Genomic DNA, 11,151 nt, shown 5'->3' with positions numbered 1-11,151 from the left:
TGGTCGGAGAACTAAGATCCCAGATGCTGAGTGGTGTGGCCAAAATATATATTTTTTAAAGTAGATTTTATTATTATTAAGGGATGGTGAGACCATCGGATCAGGAGATGACTGCCACTGAAAAGACAGTTATTCACAGACCCCAAGAGAAGGTGTGCACTGCCAGGCAGGGCTACAGTGGGGAGCACCAGGTGGGTCAGAAAGCAGACGGAGCGGGGGAAGGTGGACCTCAGCCTTCGCTGTGATTTCCCTGGGAAGGGGGCAGCGGGGCTCTCTCGGTCTTTCCGCACCTCTTGCCCAGAATTTGCCCCGGCTGTGCACGCACGCGGTTACTTTTGGTTCTTTGTGATTTTCTTGTATAGTGTAGGTGCAAGCGCAAGCATTGCGCCAAGGGGTCTCGGGTCCCAGCCTGTCTTGGGACCTCTCCCAAAATGCTCCCAGGCAGCAACAAATCAAGTAAGCAGTAAAGAATTAATCTCCACGGAAATGGCAGACCCAGGCGAGCATGTCGGCTCAACAGTGTGCCCTCTAGAGGCCACAGGTGCTCAGGTCTTGTGTTTATCACAAGGTCCCATTTTTGGCTAAGGAAATTAATCCTGATTCCTGTGTGGTCTGAGACATACTCCCAGTCCCAAGAGCGCTAGAACTTCCAGAGACGTCTCCACATGAGCAGTTTAATAATCACTGGGGTAGAGGATTTCTTAAAGCAACCCCCACCCAGCCTAAAATCTTTGACGGTTAATATGCTTCAAGTTTATGACGGACCCAACACTCCAGAGTAATTTGACGTGGTCTACTTTAATTGGAAGGACTGATGCTTAAGGTGCAGCTCCAATACTTTGGCTGCCTGACGCGAAGAGCCAACTCATTGGAAGAGACCCTGATGCCAGGAAAGATTGAGGGCAGAAGGAGACGGGGGCGACAGAGAGAGATGGTTGGATGGCATCACTGACTCAGTGGACATGAGTTTGAGCAAACTCCGGGATGATAGTGAAGGATAGGGGAGCCTGGCATGCTGCCGTCCATGGGGTTGAAAGAGTCAGACACGATTTAGCAATTGAACAATAGCAGAATGTTAGTGTTACTGTTGGTTCCAATTAAACACTGCCCAGGCTTCATTTCCTGTCAACATGCTAATGACTTTTGAAATTTGTTGTTTCCTACATTGCAGGCAGGCTTTTTACCACCAGCACCATGTGGGAAGCCCATATATATATATATATATTTTATCTCTTTAACGTTCTCTTCTATTATAGGTTAGTACAAGATATTGAGCATAGTTCCCTGTGTTATATAGTGGGTTATGCTAATGACTTTGAGTTACTATTTTCCAACTAAATAGCTCACCTGAGGTACAGATGCCTAGCACCAAATGTTGGATGTCTACATCAGAATATATGCACCAACTTCAAACTGAATAGTATCAAGTACTGTGTCTCTGTAGTCCTGGTGCCCTACGCATTACTCTGAAGCTGTGGTACCCTGGAGAATCCCAGGGATGGGGGAGCCTGGTGGGCTGCCGTCTATGGGGTCGCACAGAGTCGGACACGACTGAAGCGACTTAGCAGCAGCTTAGCAGCATGGTACCCTCATATCATCCTGTAGGCCTCTTGGTGTGATTCAGTCGCTCAGTCGTGTCTGATTCTTTGTGACCCATGGACTGTGGCACACCAGACTTCCCTGTCCTTCACTGTCTCCCAGAGTTTGCTCAGACTTTATGTCCATTGAGTTGGTGATGCCATCCAACCATCTCATTCTCTGTCACCCCTTTCTCCAGCCCTCAATCTTTCCCGGCATCAGGGTTTTTTTCCGAGTGAGTTAGCTCTTCCCATCAGGTGGCCAAAGCATTGGAGCTTCAGCTTCAGCATCAGTCTTTCCAATGAATATTCAGGACTGATTTCCCTTAGGATTGACTGGTTTGATCTCCTTGCAGTCCAAGGGACTCTCAAGAGTCTTCTCCAGCACCACAGTTCGAAAGTATCGATTCTTTGGTGCTCAGCCTTCTTTACTGTTCACCTCTCACATCCATACACGATGACTGGAAAAACCATAGCTTTGACTAGATGGACCTTTGTTGGCAAAGTGATGTCTCTGTTTTTTAATGCACCTAGGTTTGTCATAGCCTTTCTTCCAAGGAGCAAGCGTCTTTTACTCTCGTAGTCCTGTTACTCCAGACATTACTCCTGACACCCCATACTGAGCTCTGCTGGGACCTGGGACCCTTAACTGCAGTGCTTGCCCTTGGACAAACATCTCCTCAAGCAAGGAAATAAAAAGAAATTAAAAGGGGCTAAAAATAACTGCAGGCATGTGGAGGCGGGCCAATTAGGAACAGTAAGATACAAAAAGGCTACAAACCAACTGCCACATCTGAGGTTCTGGGAGCAAAAGCAGGGTCCTCGGCTTGATCCCCACGTGCAGCACCACCAAGGGGGTGGGCAGACCACCCAAGTGGCTCCTCCCGCCAGATGCGCTGACGCTCCCCGACCCTCACCCCGGTTAAGGAAGCAGCCCACGCTCCTTAGAGCGAGCGAGGACACCTGTTACTCGTGTTTGCTCCTTCATGCTAGCAGGAATCCCGGGATAGCCTCCCTCGCCTGAACTGCTTGTCTGACCTCTTACCAGCCTCTGTTGATTAAAGGGTGCAAGGACCCAGCACCTAAGTCCTGGCATCGGTACCTTACCATTGCCGGGGGTACTAATTGTCAGCCGAAAGCTGTTTAGCAGAGGATGTGGGAAGACAGATAACTGCAGAGCTGTCGGCTGGTGAGTCTACAGGGAGCCCCAAGCTCTGCTGCTGCGGGTCGTGGTGCTGAGCTCATGGGGTATGGAACCTGAGCCCGAGACCGCTCGTTTCTCCAGCCCCTTCTAGGGATGGAGAGGTAACTTCCTCCCTGTGCCTGCTGCCTCCTTCCCCTTCTCCTGGCCTCTGGAGAGCCCAGTCTCTCTCTGCCCCTGAACCTGCCCTTTGACCTTAACGATGTTTTTTCCTTTGGGCACCTTGCAGTTTTTCCTAGATTGAGTCCCAGGACTCTGCTGCCCTCTGGTGGCCACAAAGGGCAGCTCAACGCTCCATTTAACCTACAGCTCCAAATTGTGCTCCCCCATCCATGGCAGCAGTTGCAGGAATACAAGTGTGGGCCCCTTAGTCGTGTCTGGGTCTCTGCGGCCCCGTGGACTGCAGCCCGCCAGGCTCCTCTGCCCATGGGATTCTCCAGGCAAGAACGCTGGAGTGGGTTGCCATTCCCTTCTCCAGGGGATCCTGCTGACCCAGGGATCAAACCTGTGTCTCCTGCATTGGCAGGTACCACCTGGGAAGCCCTTATTCTGAATCGGTGAGTGAATTTCCCAGAAGGAATACAAAGATGAATAAAATCCACCTGAGAAGCTTCCAGGTGAGGGCGGGGGTGAGAGGTTGAGACTGGGTGGAAATCTGTTCATTCCGTTGCTTATTCATTTAACAAACATTCATGCAGCCCTAAATCTGGGACGTCCCCGGTGGCTCAGATGGTGAAGAATCCACCTGCCAATGCAAGAAAGGTGAGTTCAATCCGTGGAAGATCCCCTGGAGAAGGAAATGACAACCCACTCCAGTATTCTTGCCTGGGAAATTCCATGGACAGAGGATCCTGGCGGGCTACAGTCCATGGGTTCGAAAAGAGTCAGACGTGACTTAGTGATTAGCACTTTTTCACTTACTCTGCCATGTGTAGCAGTGAAGAAGAAGATGAGGAGCCGGCCTTTACAGAACTCAAATCCTAGTGTGTGTCAAATACACATAAACACAAATACAAATAGAAATAGTGATAAAGGCCTATGAATTAAACAGGTTGTGAGACAGAGAATGAACACGGGGGTGACCACTATGAGAATGGTCAGCATATAACAGAATTGTTTCCTTTGGCTGCACCGCACAGTATGTGGGATCTTAGTTCCCCGACCAGGGCTCGAACCTGTGGCCCTGCAGTGGAAGTGAGGAGTTGTAACCGCTGGACCACCAGAGAAGTTCCAGAGCTGGGTTTCGGGGAGAGAAAGATGGCATTGTGCCTGCACAGCAGGACGAGCATTTGGGGAAGAGGACGCAGCAAGGGGAAAGGTTTCAGAAGAGGGAGCTTGGTGTGTTTGAAGACAGAAGCTTGGCGTTGCTGGAGCTCCGTGGCGGAGGGAGGGAGCAGGTGGAGGGGTCAGCAGGGCCTCCCTGGAGGAGGGCGTGGATTTTAAGCTTGAAGGGAAGTGATTCGAGGACCGCAGGTCGGGGAGGAGAAATCTCTGATTTGCATTTAAGGAACGCGGTTTGATATAACTTGGACTTGGTGAATAAAAAGGTAGAAAACAAAAGTCTGTGGGAGGGAATTTCCTGGTGGGTCCGGTGGTTAGGACTCCATGCTCTCGCTGCCGAGGGCCCGGATTCAATCCCTGGTTGGGAACTAGGATCCCACCAGCCGAGTGGCAAGGCCAAAAAGTCTGTGGGAGCACAGAGGAGGGGTGTGCAGCCAGCTCTGGGGCAGGGAGGCCTTTCTGGATAAGGGGCACTCCCTGATCTATTGATCTTTTGCTGCATAACCGTGGCCCCAAACTTAGGGGCTCGAGTCGGGAGTAAGCATTTATCATCTCAGGTAGTTTCTGAGGGCTGGGAATTCGGAAGCAGCTTTACTGGGTAATTCTGGCTGTGTTAGTCACTCAGTCGTGTCCGACGCTGCGACCTCATGGACTGTAGCCCGCCAGGCTCCTCTGTCCATGGGATTCTCCAGGCAAGAACACTGGGGTGGGTAGCCATTTTCTCCTCCAGGGGATCTTCCCAACCCAGGGAATGAACCCAGGTCTCCTGCATTGCAGGCAGATTCTCTACTGTCTGAGCCACTTCTGGCTGAGGGTCCCTCATTAATGCGGCCAGGATATTGGTTGGGGTGGCAGCCACGGCGGTTCCTGGGGCTGGGGAACCCACATCCAGGATGGCTCATGCGGGTGGCAAGTTGGTGCTGTCTTGATGGGAGGGATTGGTTTTCTCGCTACGTGGACCCCTCCAGGGTTGCTTGAATGTTCTTCCTCCAGAGGGACTGATCCTGGAGACAGCAAGGGCGGAAGCCACAGCTTTTATAATTCAGCCCCGGAAGTCACACTGTCACTTTGGCAGCATCTTCCTGTTTACACAGCTCCGATCTGTTTCAGCCTGGGAGGGGACTACACTGGGGTGTGAAACCAGAAAGTGTGAATCACCGGGGACCACCATGGAGGGCAACAGCTACGTTAAGTAACACCCACTCTGAGTCTTAAAGGATGAGTGGAAATTAGCCAGATGATGAAGACTGCATGAGGAACTGAATTGTGTTCCTTTCGAATCCATGCATCGAGGGCTTCCCTGGTGGCCCAGTGGCTAAGCATCCGCCTGTGTGTGGACTGGATTGATCCTCGGTCCCGGAAAATTCCGCACGCCGGAACAAGAGAGGCCGCCGCAATGGGAACCCTGTACACCCCAACTAGAGAGTAACTCCTGCTCACACAACGAGAGAAAGCCTGCCTGAGGGCAACGAAGACCCAGTGCAGCCAGAAAAAATACAGTAAAAAAAAAAAAATCCATATGTTGAAGCTATAACCCCCAGCACCTCAGAATGTGACTGCATTTGGAGATGGGGCCTTTAAAGAAGTGATTAAGTGAAAATGAGTTCATTAGGGTGGGCCCTAATCCAGTCTGACTGGTGTCCTTACAAGAGGAGATTAGGACAGACTGCAGGAGGACGTGAGGACACAGGGAGAAGCTGGCATCTGCAAGCCAAGGGGAGCGGCCTCAGAAGAAAGCCTCTCTGCCGGCACCTTGATCGCGGACTTCCAGCCTCCAGAACCGTGAGAAAATAAATCTCCACTGTTTAAGCCCCCTGGTCTGTGTTATTTCATTACGGGCACCTGGGCAGAGTGCTACAATTGGGTAAGGTGTACCAGAGCAGCGGGGATGAGCTGAGCGAAGACAGAGATGTGAAAGGTGTGTGTGGTGTGTGTGTGTGGATGTGAGTTGCTCAGTCATGTGCAACTCTTCGGGATCCCGTGCGCTTCTTTACTATCTGAGTCACCAAGGACGCTAAGAAATAACAAACAGTTGGCATTACTAGATCCTGAAGAGCAGGGCCGTGGATCTTTCTATGAAGGGCCATACAGTAAATATTGTAGACTTTGGGGTCTGAAAAGTCTTTGCCGCCTGAAAGCAGTTTCAGACGATATATAAGCAAAGCGGTGTGGCTGGGTTCCAATACAGCATTATTTACAAAACCCAGCGGCTCAGATTTGGCTCGCAGGTGGGAGTTTGCCCGCTACCACCCTGCTGAAGCGGGGTAAGGGGAAGGGTAAGCCTTGGGACAGGATGATGGTGAGGAATGCCTTAGGAGAAAAACACAGGTTTAAACCCAGGCTCTCCTTCCAGCGCTGACATTTGCCTCTTCGGGGTCAGAGTGGGGAAGGCTGTGCAGATATACGGGGAGTCTTGCCGAGGATATTATTTAATCACACAGTCCTGGCCTCAGTTTCTGGATCTACTTCTGTTTGACCTCTCTGGGTGTAAAGCATCTGCCTCAAAGAGTTGATGTGAGCTTTAGATGAGGTGACTGACATAAAGCCCCTGGCCCAGGGTCCGGCATACAGTAGGTGGTCAGTAGATTGCTGTTCCCTCCTCCTCAGTCTCTCCCTTGCAAATTTGGGGTCATGACCATAAAATTTTATACCTCAGTGAAAAAGTGAAAGTGTTAGTCAGTTGGTCTTGTCCCACTCTTTGTGACCCCAGGGACTGTAGCCTGCCAGGCTCCTCCATGGAATTCTCCAGGCAAGAATACTGGAATGGATTGCCATTCCCTTCTCCAGTGGATCTTCATGACCTAGGGATGCAACCTGGGTCTCCTGTGTTGCAGGCAGATTCTCTACTGTCTGAGCCACCAGGGAAACCCTTTATACCCCAATGGCTGTCACCAGAAAGATTCACTTGCAGGGTCAGAATTCTGCATGTTTTTATCCAGAGGCCAGATGAATCCCCCAGGTCTAGACCAAGAACAGGGCGGTACAAAGACAGCTATCTGTGAGAAGCCTTTCTCCAAGGTGGAACCCCAGCCGGAGGACTTGTGCCAAAGTGAGCTCTAAGGACAGGAGCTTCTTTTAAAACAAGTTACTCGAGGAGGGCGGTTGGGCCGGAGTCCCGGAGCTGAGCTGACCCTGTTTTGCATCGTTTTAAGCGGAAGCGAGCCATGATCTGATTGTCGTTTAAGACTCTGGCTGCTAGGTGGGGGACGGATTGTAAGAGAGAGGGAACTTGCCACCCTCGTCCTCTTTCCGTGTTTTGGATGTTCATATATCAGAGTAACGGCTATGTACCGCCATAAGCGCTTTCCATCAGCGCTTGTCTTAACCTAGCTTCCTCTTTGCCTTGGCCTTGTCCACCTAGGGACTAGAAGGTGGGGACAAAATAGGTTGCCAGCCCCCGCCCCCACCCAGCCTGAGGCCACACTTGGCCCCAGAGCTTAGCACTGGCCCGGCCTCTCCAGCATAGTCCCCTTGAGCTGAAGATAGAGGTGCGAGGCCCAGCCCCCGCTTCTCTGCGGCCGGCCCCACCCACCTCTGCCTTCGAGGCACGTCTGTGCCTATTAATTGGTCGGCACGTGGTGCTGGAGCCCGGCACGCCCCCTATCGGCTCCACCCCTCCTTCGAGGCCCCGCCCCTTCCAGGCCTTGTGTGCGTTCATTGGGCGGCCGCGGGAGGACCCTAGGCCCCGCCCATCTCTCATCGCCCCGCCTACCCACGGAGGCCCCGCCCCCTCAGGTCTCACCCGCGTCCATTGGGCCAGCGGCTCGTCCCTCAGAGGCCCCGCCCCTTTCCGAGGCCCGCTCTGTGTCTCGGGTTGGCCGCAGGAGGAGCTCGCGCTCCTGTCTTCCCGCCACCGGCCCCGCCCACCGGGCCCCGCCCCCGAGGGACCGCCCCCGTCCGTTGGGCGGCTGGCAGGAGGCGTCGCGCCATGCGCGGGTCCGGGACACGGGCTCGGGCCAACGGCGGGGGTGGGAGCCGCGCGGGAATGCGGCGACGGCGGCAGCGGGCAGCGTTGGAGGTGAGTGAGGGTTGCGCGAGGAGCTGCGGCTGGGGTCGCTCTGTGGCGTCCGGGGCTCCGAGTCGCGGAGGTTGGGTGGGCGGCGAGGCCGCGGGGCGGGGGTCGCGCGCCGAGGCGGCTGGGCCCGCACGGGGCGTCTCTCGGGCCGCCCAGGCCAGGCTTGTCCGGTTGTCGTGGAAACAGGCGGCTCTCGGGGGCCCGGGCGCGGTCTCAGGGGGCGCGTCCCGCAGGCCAGCTGCAGGGGGTGAGGTCGGCCTAGCCTGAGTGTTCCAGGAGGTCACCTGCGACCACCGCCCCCTGCGGCCTTCCGAATCCAGGCCCCCCAACCGCGGCGTCCCCCGAGCTTCAGTCTCTCTGGCGGCCCTCTTGGAGAGGGGCGCCTGCAGGTGGGCACGGAGCATAGGAGCCCGTCACCCTCTTCTCCAGGGTCGGGGCGACAACTCCCCCACCCCCCCACGCCCACAGCCTATCCTGGTTTTCCTGTTCACACAGTAGCACGTTCCTCGCTCGTGTGCCAGCTGAAAGCATTGTCTCCTAGCTATTTCTGTACCATTTCCAGCCCCTCGACAAAATAGTGCCTGTTAAGAAAACACGCAGGGCTGGGGCTCCTGGGGACCCCTGCGGAAGAAACAGGATTATCCCATTTTGGAGCCAGTGGGTGGGGCTAGGGCGGGGCTGCAGACCCAGACACCCGGGCTCCCAGCACCTGGTCGAGTGTTTGATTAATCTGAATTGCTGGAAAGAATTTTCCAGCCGTGACTACAGGCGTCTCTGGTTAGTTACAGGTGTCTCCCACTAGCTCCGGCAGCCTCTGGAGTATGCTGGAGAGAGGAGACAGTCCCTAATCCCACAGACAGAAAAGTCAGACCCCTCTCAGGAGGCTAGCACGCCTGAATTAAATCTGATTAGATTATTTTCATCTTTAAAAGTGTGCCTCTGGCCGGAGCTGTCAATGTAGGATTTATGGCTGGTCGGAATCAGACAGAGCCTGTGAATCCACCCTCTTCCTTTCCTGCCCCGGTGGAAATGCTAATGGATCCCACATTGCAGTGTTGGAACGGCCATGTCCCTCCACCCATTCAGTCAGCCCCGCACTGACCTCACTCGCTGCTGTGACTTGAGCTTGTTTTCATCAGAAATTGGACTCTTTTCTTGGGAACAAGAGAAAAACATTCTCCAGGAGAAGCAACAGCAGGCGACCTGCAGCCTTGGGCCCCTGTTTCCCCAAGTTTTTGTGTGAAAGAGGAGGGAACTGAGCAGAAGAGGAAAAGGCTGGTCACGCTTCCAAAAAAACAGATCTGGTTACCCCGGGTGTGCTCCGCTCCATAGGAAACTCCTGCACGCCTCTTGCCCTTTGCAAAAAACTCACGCGTCCCATTTTGACAAACAGGCTATACTCTGCATTTTGTGTGTGGTTGTGGGGGAAGGGTGCTTGTGAGCAAGTGGCCATGCTTCGTGGTCCCTCCCTGAGGGTGGCCACAGGGGGAGTGACCATGAGGAGGCATGAGTCTCCTGGTAAGCGGGTCCAGCCCATCAGGGTCTGTGTTTACTGGGACTTCTTGGGGCTCAAGAAGCAGTTGCTGGAAGGGAGTGAGTCAGTGTCTCTTTTTTGTTGATGTTGCTGACTTTGCCCCGGAGCAGGGAGGGCTCCCTTCTGTGACTCTGCACATAGCAGCTGTGTGTCTGTGATTTTCTGGTTTTACTTAAAGTAGAGTCACATAAGTTTTAGAACCTGTAAGAGCCTTAAAGAACCTGTAAAGATGCACTCTCTGGTGCAAAATAGCTTTTTACTTCTTCGTTGTATCTGCTCTGCTCAGTTGCTAAGTCGTGTCCAACCCTTTCTGACCCCATGAAATGTAGCCCGCCAGGCTCCTCTGTCCGTGGGATTCTCCAGGCAAGAATACTGGAATGGGTGGCCTTTCCTTCCTCCAGGGGATCTTCCCGACCCAGGGATTGAACACGTGTCTCCTGCATTGGCAGGCGGGTTCTTTACCACTGAGCCACCTGCGAAGGCCTCTGTTGTATCTGGGGCCTTTTAAATCCCCACATTTATTACTTCCTGAGTTTTCTGTGAGTTGGCCTTCTGCTGAGACACGGCTTCTGCCATCTTCAGCATTGTATTTGTTTACTCTTAGACTCGGATATCGTCTCTGGACAGAGAGGTTTCTCTGCCAGACATCCCTGGCGGACCGCGGGGCTGGGTCAGGACTGTGGGGGCTGTGCTCGAGGTGAGCCGTGTGTCTGTGGAGGGTCAGGTCCACAGAGAATGGGTGGTGGCCAGAGGCACGAGTTGGAATTTTCTGAGGCACGCGGTGTGCCTCTCAGGAGGCGCGGTGGTTTGAAGGCACTCGTGTGGTGTGTGAACCAAAGCCGTGTGCTTGTCACGTGAGGCCCAGCGGAGACCCCTCCGTGGTAGGTTCAGTCGGGGCTTCGGACGGGTCTGAGCCGGGGAGCCAAGCCAGCTCTGGGCTCCGCGGCCTCTGAACTGAGAGGCTGGTGCGCTTTCCTCGGGGAGGACGGAGTTGCTCCTTTCCAGCCGGACTCGAGCCCGGAGACCTCGTGTGCGCCTTGGCTGAGGACCCCTGGCTGTTTTCAGCAGGTTGGGACTTCGGAAAGCTGGTCCAAGCGCGGGGCTCTGCGGTGGTGAGCCTGCACAGCGGGCTGTGAGCCCAGCCCACCTGGTGGGCGCGCGTGGGTGTGCGGAAGCCCGTCGTCGGGGTGTGATGTTGTCAGGAGCGTTTTGAAGAGTTCGGGGTCCTCTGCGGATGGTTTTGGAGGAACGTGAGGGCAGGCCTGCTGCTCAGCCTTCCTCCCCACAGCCCTGGGGTCGTGGCGGGGGCGATGACCTCACCGGCCGGGACCGAGGCCCAGGGGCCGGCCCGCCGGGAAGAACGCGGCTCGATGTTGGTGCCCCGGCCAGGGGCCTCGCCTGGTTTGGGTCCCGCGGTGTGGGCGTGGGTCTTTGGGGAGCTCCCTAGTCACTTCTCTCGCCTGGGGTGGTCCCCTTCCCCCCCGGGAAGCCCCTCCCAGCGCCCGTGAGTCAGGGCTGAGGCGGTGACCGCGGCAGAGTCCCG

This window comes from Capricornis sumatraensis, chromosome 3 (genome assembly GCF_032405125.1).
Source record: "Capricornis sumatraensis isolate serow.1 chromosome 3, serow.2, whole genome shotgun sequence".
Lineage (NCBI taxonomy): Eukaryota > Metazoa > Chordata > Mammalia > Artiodactyla > Bovidae > Capricornis > Capricornis sumatraensis.
This window is presented reverse-complemented; position numbering follows the sequence as displayed.